Consider the following 13,886-nt stretch of genomic DNA (forward strand, 5'->3'; position numbering starts at 1 on the left):
ATGTGGATCAACCATCCGCCTTCAACAAGTTACTGCCTTGACTATAGTAAATGATACAAAACGAGTTTACTTAGATTGCCCCAAGTCTGGAAGGCTCTTGCCTGTTTCAGTAAGGGGTGAGGGTTTTAATTAATCACGTTCTCTCCGCCCTGACACTCCCAACTCCCATTACTGAGACTGAAAACATCGGAGGGAAGACTTTCCTCCCAGCCTGCGTTCTGCTGTACACCTAGACTGGCTTGACACCGGTGCTCCCTAGGGCGGAGCCCAGCCTGGGTCCGAATGGGGGCTCTCTGCACCAGCATTTAGGCAGCTGTTTTTCCTCACCCCACATCTTCTGCTAAATACGCAACTCTGACCTGGCCTCGGTATTTCACAGAGCACTCTACTTCTGCCCGAATTGAGACACGCCTCCCCAGCACCCCCTGCCTCCTTATGTCAAGGCACTGGGATGACACTGGGAGGTGGTGTCAATGTTCTGCTGACCCTAGGCCATTTCCAGAACATGGCTTTTCTGCCCTTGTAAGTATAGTCGCACTCCGCAGTGCTTTGAGAGTGTATCTTCAAGTTCCTTGTCAGTAGCCTTCAGGTACTGATAGCTCCTTCAGGTACCGTCAGGTGCGGGAGTGGCTTTCACAGGTTCTGGGAATGAGCAAGGGTGGCAGCAAGAGCTGTGGACTTAGCTTAATCGAGCAGAACAGTGGGGCAGTTGTTTTTCAGAACAATTGTTTTCTGCTAGAGATGTTTTTATTTATTTATTTTTTATTATTGTATTTTAATTTTTTATTTTCTTAACTTTTAAAATTTTTAAAATTTTTCCTTTTTCTCCCAAAGTCCCCTGGTACATAGTTGTGTATTTTTAGTTGTGGGTCCTTCTAGTTGTGGCATGTGGGACACCACCTCAACATGGCCTGAAGAGCGGTGCCATGTCCACATCCAGGATTCGAACCGGTGAAACCCTGGGCCGCTGAAGCAGAGCGCACGAACTTCACCACTGGGTCACAGGGCTGGCCCCAGGGATGTTTTTATATGCTGGCTGTACAATAGTGAGTGAGGGGGCCTCAGTCAGAGGGTCAAGGTGGGAGATTAGCCTGTACTCCACAAACCCGGATTGACCAATTCCACCTTCCTTTCTCTGCACGTCCTGAAGAATACACAGGTGGTCTCTGACCTCATTTCGGCCTTCAGTGCCACCACACATCTCTTCTGTCGTTGTTCCAAATGAGCTGAACTTCTCACTTCTACCCATAACGGCTACTTTATGCTTTCTCCTCTCTCATCAAGCTCCCTACTCTACCCCTATGGCCCCAGCTCTCAGCAGCTGACATCACTTCCGAGTTAAAAGAGAAAATACAGTCCATTAACAGGGAACTCCTTTCATTTTCCACCCTCTACCCACAAAGTTTTTTTCTCTTTTTACATCCCTCCATCCTTTGCTTCTTCTCTCCTGAGCTGGAGGAGAAGGCGCTGGCCCTCTTTCCTCAGAAGAATTCATTCTTCCTCACTAGATTCTGGCCCCTCTTCCCTTCAAGAGCCTTGCTCTGTGATGATCACCATTCCTATATATTTGCTTTTTTCCCTGCTGACTCTTTCCCCCTAGCATATGATCATGCTCAAATCTATTCCATCTTAAAGCAAACAATTAAAGAAAACAACCCTCCAAGCCCTTTGGTACCTTCTGTCAGTTTCCCTGGCTTGCTTTCTCCTTTCATAGCTAAGCTTAAGTCTACACTCACTCTCTCCGCTTCCATTCGCTCTACAACCTGCTAAATTTAAGCCTCCACACTCAACTCTCCACCAAAACTGATTTTGCTGAGATTGTTGGTGACCTCTTAATTTCTAAATACAGTGGATCTGTTTTACTCATTGCCATATTTGATGCATCTGGGGTATTTGATATTGTTGACCTTGTCTCCATCTAGAAGCTCTTTTTTCCTTTCGCTTTCACAATCTCTCCCTCTCTTTCTCTCTCTACTGTGTTTCAGAGAACTCCTTTCTTCTTTTTTTTTTTAAAGATTGGCACCTGAGCTAACAACTGTTGCCAATCTTCTTTTTGTTGTTTTTCCTTTCTGCTTTTTCTCCCCAAACCCCGCCACACATAGTTGTATATTTTATTTGTGGGTCCTTCTAGTTGCGGCATATGGGACACCGCCTCAGCATGGCCTGACGAGTGGTGCCGTGTCTGCGCCCAGAATCCGAACCAACAAAACCCTGGGCCGCTGAATCGGAGTGTGTGAACTTAACCACTCGGCCACGGGGCCGGCTTCCAGAGAACTCCTTTCATATATTCATTAAACAAATACTTGTCGAGTGCTTACCACATGCCAAGAATTCTTCTACAAGATGGGCAAAGTCCTTGCTTTCACAGAATTTACATTTTGGTTGAGGGAAAGAGAAAGCAAATAAAATAAGCAAACACACAAGAAAATATCAGATAGTGGTGAACACTATGCGGAGAATTAAAGTGTGGTACTATGAAAGAAAAGATTGAGTGTCATCTTTAGGTTGAGCCTCAGCAAAGGCCTCTCTGAAGATCTGAAATTTAATGCAAGACTTGATGGATGAGAAGGAAGCAGCTGTGTAAAGATGAGGGGAAGAGAATTCTAGCAGAAAGAACAGCCAAGGCGAAGTCTAAGAGCTGGGACGAACTTGATGTGTTTAAAGGAGAACGTGTATATATATCTGAGCAGGGGGTCCCGGCCTGGTTGGAGCCCTGGGGCCCAAGAGGATAAGCTGGCAAAGGAGACTGAGAAGGAGCAGAAAGCACCCAGAAGACAAGAGAAAAAAGTATTTCAAATAGAAGGGAGTGAGTTGTCAACTGTGTCAAATATTGCAGAGAGATCAAATAAAATGAGAGCAAAGAGGACCATTGCCAACGTGAGCATCACTAGTGACCTTGACAATGCAGTCCCGGGGGCATAGAGAAGTCAGATGCTTGTTTGAAGGAGGTGGAGAGTGAGTGTGGGGTGAGAAGGGAAGGGCTGTGATGATTTCAAGGAGCGTTTCCAGAGGACAAGCAGAGAGCTGGCCAGACCTCCAGAGTCGCGCCGACCAACATGGAGGCGCTAGTCACACGTGGCTATTTAAAAACTTAAATGAAAACTAGCTAAAATCAAATAAAGTTAAAAATTCAGTTTCTCAGTCACATTACCCATATTTGAAGGGCTTGATAGCCACATGTGGCTAGTGGTTACTCTATTGATTAGAGCACGTATATTTTTATCCTCACAGGAAGTTCTATTGGACAACCCTGCTCTCGAGGATGTGGGGTTAAGGAAGGTTTTGGTTTGGTTTGGTTGTTAATTTTTACTGTGAGAGGTACTAGGCAGCGGTCAGACAGAGACTGGAGGTGCATCTTTCTTCATGGACGTCTCTTCCTTTACCTCCCTTCAGATGCTGGTGCGCCCGACAGATCCATCCATCACCCCTGCTCTTCCTCTTCCCTTGACAACCATCCTCCCTTGACAACCTCATCCATGCTTATGATCAGTTGTCACCCATCAATTGTCCCCATTATTATGTCTCTCTCCTGAGCTGCAGACCCATAGTCCACCTACCTAGGGACCATGTCAACTTAGAAGTCCCACAGCAATTTCAAACTCAGTATGTCCCAAACTGAACCACCTCTTTCTCCTGGTCCAACTCCTATGGCACCTCCATGAATTCCATCCACTCGCCCACGCCAGCAAGGTGAGAGTCATTTTGAACTCCTCTTCCTCTTCACTCTATCTCTGGTGAGTTGCTCAGGGGCTTGTTAGATTTGTGAACGCACATGGACTTGCTTCTCCTCTCTCCCTCTTGACTGGCTTATTTAAACTCCCACTGGGACTGTTAGGCACATTGTGGATTAGCTAACAGAACACTCCTACCCACCTCCTTCTCCCAGGCTGAACTCTAGGAGAGAGGATGGGGAAGGGACCTTTACAAGTAGAGGAGGCTTGTCTCATTGATCTAAAAGAAGAGTTTCTGAGCAAGATTTTGCTTTCCTGATTAAAAAGGACAGATACATCTGCTGCCACGCTTTCTTTCCCTTCTTCCTCCTTTGAATGCTGACACCGTGATTGGAGGCACCATATTGCAACCAATGAGGGAAAGGCAAGGAGAATCACAGTGCCTCCAGCCCCGACCATTCCAACAGCACCTCCTCCCAGATTTCTCAGTATGGGACAAAAAAATAGCCCTTTTATTTAAGTCAGAGGGGATTCTGTTACCTGCAGCCAGAGCATCCTTGACCGATAGTCTACCTGGTCTCCTTGTTTCATTGTCACTGCAGTGTGTTCCCTCTCCCACAGCCTTGGCCAGAGTAACCTTTATAAAAGGCAGTCTTGGTCTTGCCATTTCCCTACTTTAAATCCTCCGTTGGCTCTTCATTGCTTACAGGGTAATGTTCAGACTCCTTGACGTGGCACACAGGCCTTCTACCGTCTCCTGCTGTCTGCTTCTCCAGTCTCATCCCGTGGTGTGGTACATCACAGACAATTCTCCACGTGAACCATGTCCTTTCGTGTTTTCTTGGCCCACGCTGTTCCTTCTATCTGAAATAGCTTCTTCTCACCAGGCTTTTCCCCTTCCTCTCTTAGAGCTCTATCTTCTCTGGTTCTGTATCCCTACTGTCTTTATTATAATCCCATTTTGTTGTCTTTTCTTCCACTAGATTATGAGCTCCTCTATGATCTGGATTTGTCTTATTCATCTTTGTTTTCCCAATATTGGGTGAGGGCTGGAACTCAGGAAATTGTTTGTAAAATGAATGAATGAAAAAAATGAGTGCACTGAAACAGAGGCCATGATTCCATCTCTAATTCTACATCTTATGACCCCATGACTCTCTGAAACTTATTTCCTTCATATGTAAAACAAGGATAATAATTCTGCCTTTGTCTAGATCATAGGGCTCTTTGGAGTTCAAATGAAGTTATTTGTCTGTGGCAGATCTGTAATGGTAGAAACAGCACTGGCCTTGGTGACAGGCAGACAGATTCAAATCCATGGCTTTACTAATTGCCAAATTATGAACTTGGGCAAGTTAAGTAAACTCTCTGAGCCTGAGTTCCCTAATTGATAGGAGGTCGTATATACATGTGTGGGGTTGTGATGAGGATTAAACCTGACACTGGATGTGGGAATTCCTGGCTCATAACAGGGGCTCAATAATTGTTAGTTGAAGTAGAAGTGAGGAGAAGAGGTCTTCAGGGCCATGGGATCCCACCTGGGACACACAGTTCCTGGAGAAGAGCTGTGGTCCAAAGACTGCTGGGCAGCCAAAGCCACAGAACACTGTGTGCCTCCTTTCACAGCTGCCATGCCAGCAATGCCATTCTCCATCTCCAGGCTGGAGGAATAGGAAGATTACTAACATCTGTACAGCACTGAAGAGACCTCCTGGTGCCTCCATCACTATGTGTCTCATGGAAGTCTCAAAACAACTCTGTGAGTCAGGGACGGAGTAGAGATGGTTGGTGACTTGCTCAACAGCATACAGCAGCCACGTGGTGGAAGAACCAGGTCTTATAACTCCATATTTTGGAGCCCTCCCCTGCTTCCTCCCTCCCAGGACTGGAGGGGAATACAGAGGCTGAAGGAGAACTCAAAGGTTCAGGTTCCTAGGGAGTGAGGAAGCCTTACTCATGGTAAAGCCATGCTCCTAGGGGCAAGGGAAGGGAATGGAGAGTGGGGGCTGCTCTTCAGGGGCTGACAAAAGGGATCCCTAGTGTAAGTGAGCAGGAAGCCAAAGAGTTCAAAGTCTTCTTTTTCAAAACCAGCCCCAAGCCTCATGCAGCTTCTTTGAGATGAGCCCCAGGAAAGAAACTGGACCCAGAGATGGGGTGGGCTGTCTGCCGCCCATGTAACTCAGGTCCCCACCCAGAAAGTTCTCTCCTGTCCATGTGCTTGTCAGGCCCTGCACATCCAATCTTCCTGAGCCCCAATTCCTGCCATGAAGTCACTCACCAGTTAAGCTCAACAGTGCAGATGACGTCTCCAGATGCTGTTGAAAGTGCATAATCCTATCCCGGTATGAGAGGCAATCAGAATGGAGAGGCCACAAGACTGATCTCTTATGAGACCTTTCCCACTGGAACATTGACCGAGGTTGGCAGTTTTTACCTCCTTGAGAGGATGACGAAGAAAGGACTATCTTAGAAAGTTTGTACTCCAGTCAGAGATCGAGGCTGATGCCACTTGTTAGCTGTGCCGCTTGGGGCAAGCCTCTTATCCTCTTTCTGCCTGCTTTAGTTTCCTCTTCTACAAAGTGGCAATATTACTAGAGTTGTTGTGAGGATTAAACAGGATAATGTGGGTAAAGTGCCTGCCTCTGTGTCTTCAATATACTTACTGCAGTAAATGCTACCTATTATTACAGTTTTCAAGATAAGCACCAGGATCTCACTCCAGATTCTGCCCTCTTAACTTGTTCTCTGCGACCTTTCAAGGTACATAAGCATGGTCCTGGGGAGTTGGGATGAGGTTCTCTACCTCTGGTTAGGAGGTTCCCCAATGGAATCACAGGCCCTGGGTAGAGATGATGCCCATGCATTTGCTTGCCAATCCTAATTCCTGCGAGGACCCCTAGGACCACCTGTGAGTCCCAATATAAATGAGGCATAGTCAGAAAAATTGAAAAGGTGCACCTGAGCCTTGGTGAATCAGCATTGTCTCACTTTTTGTTTGAGCTGTAGGAATGATGGGCCTTTGTGGCACCCTGCACCCTATTCCATCATTCATTCCTTCATTCATTCAACAAATTTTCATTGAGTGATTACTATGTACCCAGAACTGTGCAATGTGCAGGGCATACAATGATGACCAAAAAGAGACATGGTCTTTGATCTTATGGAGCTTAGTCTAGTGGAGGAGTAGACATTAATAAATCAGTGATAAGCAAACGCTCTCTAGGGAAGAGAATGACTAATTCCATGGACTGAAGGAGTGACTACAGCTCAGAGAGGGTGCAGGGGAGGCTGGAGGGATGAACTGGGCTGTCTGTGATGGAACTTTGAGAGCTTGGAGTCCATGTCTGAGATTTTGGTTTGTATCCAAAGAGTAATGGAGAAGCCAGGTCCTGACTGCTTTAGTTTTCTATTTTGGAAAAATAATTCATTCTTAAAACTTTGTTTTTAAATAATTTTGAACTTTAAAAAAGTTGCAAAAAGAGTTCCCACGTACTCTGACCCAGCTTCCCCAAATGTTAACGTCTTACATAGTACACATTAAAACAAGCTGGGATGTCCTTTTCTGGTGTGAGAGCTAACCTCCCTCGGATCTCACGTTGCATTTATTTGCTGTGTCTCTTTTGTCCCCTCCAATGTGTGATAGTTCTTCACAGTCTTTTCTTTATCTTTCAAAACCATGGTGCTTTGAAAGAAAATTGGCCAATTATTTTGTAGAATGTCTCTCAATTTGCATTTGTCTGACGTTTCCTCATATTTAAGATCAGGTTGTGCATTTCTGGCAAGCACACCACGACTGTGACGTGTCCTTCTCAGTGCCGTGTACTAGACGTCAATGTGTGTTATAATAGGTGATGTTAACTTTGATCACTTGACTGAACTTGTGTCTGCCAAGTTTCTTCATTGCAAAGATACTATTTTTTCCTTTTAAGGGATACTTTGAGACTTTGCAAATATTCTTTTTCTCATCATACTTTTTCCCATTAATTTTATCACCAATTAATGAATGATTCTTGAATAATTGTTGAATAATTCAAAAATTAATACCGTAGTGTTTGCCAAATTGTGATTTCTCTATTTCCATCGTTCCTCCTATGTTTATTGATTGAAATTCTACTGACGTGAAGAATGGTTCCTTAATGCTAATTTAATTATTTATTCAATTATTTGTTTATATCAGTATAGAATCATGTATATTTATTTTATTCTATGGGTTATAGTCCGTGACTATCATTTATTTTGTTTGTCAACTTATCCATGTTTGGCAATTGAGAGACCCTTTACAGTGGCTCTTTTGTCCTTTGGAGATGTCCCCACCATTTTTTGAGTATTTCTTTACTTTTTGCCACCACAAGATGTTTTGGGCCCATCTCATCCTTTCCCTGTCCTTAGGCTGGAATTCTCCAAGAGCCTCTGGATCTCCTTTTTGGAAAATGACACTTAGAAACCAACATCTGAGTGCTAGAGCATTACAACAGGGATGTCATTGCTACTAGGCTCTCTCAGCGGACAGAGCTGGGAAATATACATATGAATATCACACACATGCACACACATCTATCTCTCTGTCTGTATTCGTCTATCTGTATATAGATTAAAATCATGAGTTTAGATACCTCCAATACCAATCCAGAACCACAGGGTTCATTCTAGTCTTGCTCATCTTCTTGTTTATAACTCCCTTCTCCAACAGTGAGAAACCTGGCTCTTTTATCCATAATATACAGTCATGTGTCACTTAATGACATGGATACGTCCTGAGAAATGCATTGTTAGGCAATTTCGTTGTTGTGCAAACATCATAGACTGCACTTACACAAACCTACATACCCGGGCTACGTGGTACTAATCTTATGGGGGCACCGTCATATATGTGGTCTGTCGTTGACCAAAACGTCATTATGCGGCACATGAGTGTAGTTACTTATTTGCTCAGTCATGTAATATATGTAAAGTAAATTCAAAATGCTAATCCGTAAATGTGAAAAACACATTCATCAAATTCGTCAGCTAGAATCTGGCTTTAGCCTTTGACAGCATATAGTCAAAATACATTTTTTTCAAAGTTACTTAGATTAGTTCTTTTCTTCCCCACTCCCACTCTCATTCATAGTAATGAATGGTTATGTCATTCATTTTTAATATACTTAGGTTTACTTTTTACTGTTTGTATTCCATTTTGGATCCTTCCACCTTCCTCCTCCAAACACATACACATCCTGGTTGTCATTTGTTCATTGTTTATATATTCTTTCTCTGGATAAAAGAAACATCACCACGGGTCTAAAATCTGAAGTCTACATAAAGGTATCCTCAGAGAAGTGCCATGCCCCTCTTCCTTCTACCCTGATCTCCCATTCCCCTTTTCTTCCCACAGCTTTCCACCCACCCCTGTATTTCTTTACAGGGATTAATGTGTATCACATTAGTTTTTGGTTTAAACTTCATGTATTTCTTTTTGCACAAATGTGCAGACACATGCATTTTCTAAGGGCCTCTTCTTTCTTCTGTGAGAGGTAGTACACTACAGATGAGAAGACAACTCTGGTTGCTGGGTGGAGAAGGGCCTGCAGGAGGGCTTGAGTGGACATGAAGAGAACACTTAGAAAGCTGCTGCGATGGTCCAGCAGAGAGATGTAGGGCGCTGGTACACTTGTGGTGGTAGGGCAAAGAGGAAAAGAGGACAGATCTGAACAATGTTTGGAGGTGACATTGCCATGATTTGGTAACTGATTACTGAGGGCAAGGGAGAGGGCTGTGTCATGCGTGATGTTTTGGTTTCCGGCTTTACTGACTGGATGGATGCCAGTGTTGCTTACTGAAATATAGAACACTGTAAAAGGATCAGATGAGGGGTCCCCCACATAGCTCTGTGTTTGGACACGTCCAGTTCGAGGTGCCTTTGAGATGCTGAAGTGGAGATGGAGTAGGCAGCTGAGGCATGAAGCACAGAGTGGCAGTCTGAAGAGAAACTTCTCAAGCAGCTAATTCTGCCCTGGTCTTCTGCACACTTAGGTCAGGAAATGAGAGCACAGCAGCACAGGGAGATATTCCAGTCCCATGCAGAAGAACAAGAACAAAAACGCAAACTTGGTGGTCACTCCAAACTCTTCTTGCAGGAGGCTGGCTGCTCAGGGCAGGCACCCGCCAGAGGACACCCTTCCCAGTAGGGGAGGTCAGAGGCACAGGGCTGTCCCTGCTTCTTGAAGTGGAGGTGAGATGGCAGAATATTTGGGCTAGAGTTGTAACTGATTTCAAGTTACCGTAGAATGCCGATGATGCCATGTTGAACTAACTTCAACTAAATGATATCCCCACAGCCCACAAGACCGACCTGGGGCCCTGACTAATGCAGAGGAGCCCTCGCCTGAAGGGCTGGACTTGGGAGTCACTGGGAGAGAAGACCAAAGCTCTCCTCATGTCCAAGTAACTGCACAGAGCAGGGAGCAGCCAAAAGGGGCCCTGCTGAACCCCTTGGGAAGAGGATAGCGAGGTTGGTGTGAGTTGGAGGCGTAGATGTGTCATGTCTTCCTCTCCACTTTCAGGAGTGAAGGTAAGGAGGTAGAGAACTCTGGAGTCTCCAGAGCTCATTTCCACGAGACACCTCTATTCATGGATGAGAAATTGTTTGGAAAAGTCCCTTGGAGCAGATGCTCCTGAGTGTGGGTGGAGGTGAGAAGAATTTCCTGGGTGTGCTGTAACACATCGGGAGGGAAAAAGAGGAAAGAAAGAGTAGCAGGGGAGGTGGTGGCGGGCTGAGTGTGAGTGTTAGGTCCCTCAGCACCCCACACCCCAGTCTTCAGTTCAGATCTCAGAAAATCACAAAATGCTTAAAGTAGCTTGGTTTTCCACGGGAATCAAGTAAGGGCCAGGATTTTGAGTCTGGAGTGGTGGCAGTGGGATGGTGAGGGTGACACGGGGTGGGCAGTGTGCGGAGTGCGAGGGTGGGGAGGCGTGGGGAGGCCCGAAGCAGCGCACAGCTGGAGACAGGACGCAGGAGGGTCGGGAAACTGGAGGAGGGCTTCTGACTGTTTCAGGTCGAGCAATTTAGGTGTAGGCTAAGATCCATTCAGTCCTCAACGGGGACCCTTTCGACATCTGAATTACATATGTATATGATAGTAATATTAATAGAATGCATTTACTGAGCAATATGCTAAGTGTTTTTTACACGTATTACCTCCTTTGATTCTGTCCTCATAACAACTGCAACAGGTAAGGATTATTATTGCCTCTAGAGGGTTCATTCCTGTTATAATTAAGCTCAGTTTTTTATTCCATTCTTAAACTAAATAATAACTGTAGGATAGCATATAGTCCCCTGAACCACACAACAAAGGAAGTTAAAGGATGCAAAGAGAAAGAAACAGAAAAGGAAACCCGGGTGCTGAGAGCCTGGCAGCCTGAGCCTGTGCTGTTGGCCACTATGTGTTCTCAATTTCCTCCCCCCACCGCCCCCTGATCCGTCCACCCACTCGCCCATCCATCTTTCTCACCATATCTCTATCCACCTATAGACATAATTCCTCTTTAGGTGGGAGGTTGGAGTACACAGCCTAAAAGTTTCCTTCCAGCTCTTGGGTTCTGTGAGGTGTATTTTCCCTTAGACTATATTGTGATTATTTTTGGCAGGGTGTTGACTTCCTAATGCAGATCAGGGCCGGCACGGATCTAGGAGGCAGTCCAGTCAAGTCCGCCATTCTATGAGTGAGATGAAGTGACTCACTAAACCTCGCCTCGTCCCGAGCTTTGCCACGATAGCATCCTGCTTCAGATTATTTTGAACTTTGGATACACAGCAAGTGGTGATAAAGGATAACGATCCAGGTAGGCAATGAGCAAGAGGGAACGAGGGCCTAGAATTGGAATGTCACCTATTTTTAGCTCACTTGTATGCTAAGTCAGTGACAATCATGATGGTGATGGCCGTGGTGATGGCAATGACTCCTGCAATTCACAGGGCCCCTATGTCAGAAGGGATTGGGAGAGGTCGTCCACTATCCCCTCCTGCCTCCTGCTAACTAATGCCTGATTGATTCCTGAAAGATGCCCACCCTACTTTTTAAAAATGCCCCAGATATCTCTCCCTGATTTTAGCCAGAGTTCCCTCCTATTATATGTTTATTCTTTTCTTCCATCTTAAAATAAGTAACTATACAATAGCATTTAGTTCCCTGAACCACACAGCAAAAGGAAGTTAAAGGAAGCAAAAAGAAGCAAACTATATGGTCATGGGTAGCAAAAGATTGGTAAAGGGGAAGCTGGGTTTTGGAACAGGGAAGCTGGTTCAGCCTTCACTGAGACACAAACACCATATTCACACTGATCCCTTTCTTTTCAAATTCCAGGAATCATGGTGTGGGTGAAGTTGAGTCACCTAGAAAATGTGCAAAAGCCTAGCTGTTACTTTGGACTATTATTTGCAGCAAGATCTCTCCCCTTTCGTCTCAGAGCTGAATTGGGTGAACTCGTGGCTTCCAACCCTTTCTACATTTGCTCCCTTTGAGAAGGAAGGAATAAGACCCAGAAGACAATACTATCATTTATTATCTACACTATTTCAAGCACTGAGCTTTACATATTTTATATCACTTGTTCATCCCACCAATCTTGAAAGGATGGTGCTACCCCATTTTCCAGAGGAGATCCCTGAGGTTCAGAAAGTTAGAGTTCCAGGTTCCCTGATTATTAAGTGAGGGAGGTTGAATTGAGCTCAGATCTGTTATGCTCCACAGTCCCTCACGTGAGGAAGAGAGCTTGGGAGCATTTTAGCTGCATTCCTCCTTAGACTCTGACTGAGATGGACATGATTTCTCCTGCTCATCCCCCTGGTCCCCACCTCCTCTAATCTATGAGCCTATAGCTTCATATTCTGACAGCACGATCCTTTTCTTCCTACATGTATGATCACGGATCAAGGGGTGGAGTGGTTCATCTCACACGCTTACATATATTGTAGGCTCTTAAATCTTCACTTCCAGCTCTAACTCGTAACATCACCTAGGGCCTTCTCTTCAGTCTTTCACCTGTCCTGCCTTCCAGGGAATAGACATCAGCTTTTGCACACCTGCCGACCCCCAGCTTACAAAGTGGTCTCTGCCAGATCACACTTCCCACTGTGGAAGGAGGCACCTGAGAGGTGCCTGGGCCCATCCCCTGGCCTCTGTGTAGGCCAGCACGTGGGCCTGCCCCACTGAGTTGGAGAACTCTCAGGATAGCACATGAGTGGTGATCCAGAGAAGCAGCTGCCAACACATCTGAGGGCTCAGAACTACTGTGCTAGGCTGAGCAGACGCTACCTCCTATATCTGGCACCTGGTTTGCTCCCAGTGGCAGCAAGATTGCAGCAGGTACAGCAGAGATACAGGCCAAGTGAAGTAGAATTGCTACTTTACGTTTTAAAATCGAATGAATGGCCTTTACAAACTTCCACCCAAAATCCTTCAAAAAGAGGTGAGGACAACCCTGACCCCACTCTCACCTTCCACCTGATCAGTCTAAGCTGAAGGAAGAGCAATCCTTTATGGATATGGGAGGACAGATAAAGTTCAGGATGGGGACATTCTCACTGGGTCCACTTGCCCCTCTTCAAGATGGAGACAACTGGATTTGGATTTATTATCCTATTCTTGAATCCCAAACACCATTCTTACAGAAAAAATGCTCTTTGAAGGGTGAGGACATGGGGAAGCATGGTATCTTTAAGTAACAAGGGAAGAGAACCTCTCAAATTGGGAGAATTGGGGAAATGGGCATGCCACTAGGAACGAGGACGCAGAGCAGAAGGGCAGGCTGGATGTAACTTTCATCTCGGAGAAAAGTGAACTTTACGCCGTGTTGGCCAGCCTTGTGTTGATGCCAGGGCTCCAGATACCTACCAAGTCTTACCTTACAGCTAGCCCCAAGCTTCCTTCTTTATCAGGGCAATTAACAAAAAATAAAGTGATTGCTCCTCATGGTGTGTCCTGAAATATACACATGAAACAGTTCAACCAAATACAGCCTGTTGAATTGGTCCTTCAGGAGGGGGGCCTTCCCTCTTTTGGGGAGTCTGTGATAAGATGTGGCTTGGCCCTTTGTAGGAGTCCCTGTCAGCTGTGACAGACCAGGTCTTCGCCTAGGACCAGGAATAAGGTGCCAGGCTTTCAGGGTGTGTGTGAGAGTGTACATAGAAACTGTCACACCCTCATCCCACGTACCATATCAGGGTGGAGCCAT

At 45.4% G+C, this 13,886-nt stretch overlaps 1 long non-coding RNA gene across 2 annotated transcripts; it reads left to right on the plus strand.

Annotated features, from left to right (window-relative positions):
• The first annotated feature begins 3,393 nt into the window (after positions 1-3,393).
• LOC103565613 (uncharacterized) lies at positions 3,394-13,624 on the plus strand. Of its 2 annotated transcripts, XR_011532128.1 has the most exons (5): positions 3,394-3,690; positions 9,788-9,882; positions 9,989-10,221; positions 11,301-11,495; positions 12,017-13,624. It is a non-coding gene; the product is annotated as an uncharacterized lncRNA (long non-coding RNA). The 2 variants fall into 2 exon arrangements; XR_548331.2 differs by lacking the exon at positions 9,788-9,882 and having other exon boundaries at positions 3,513-3,690.
• Positions 13,625-13,886: the final 262 nt, after the last annotated feature.

This window comes from Equus przewalskii, chromosome 23 (genome assembly GCF_037783145.1).
Source record: "Equus przewalskii isolate Varuska chromosome 23, EquPr2, whole genome shotgun sequence".
Classification (NCBI taxonomy): Eukaryota; Metazoa; Chordata; class Mammalia; order Perissodactyla; family Equidae; genus Equus; species Equus przewalskii.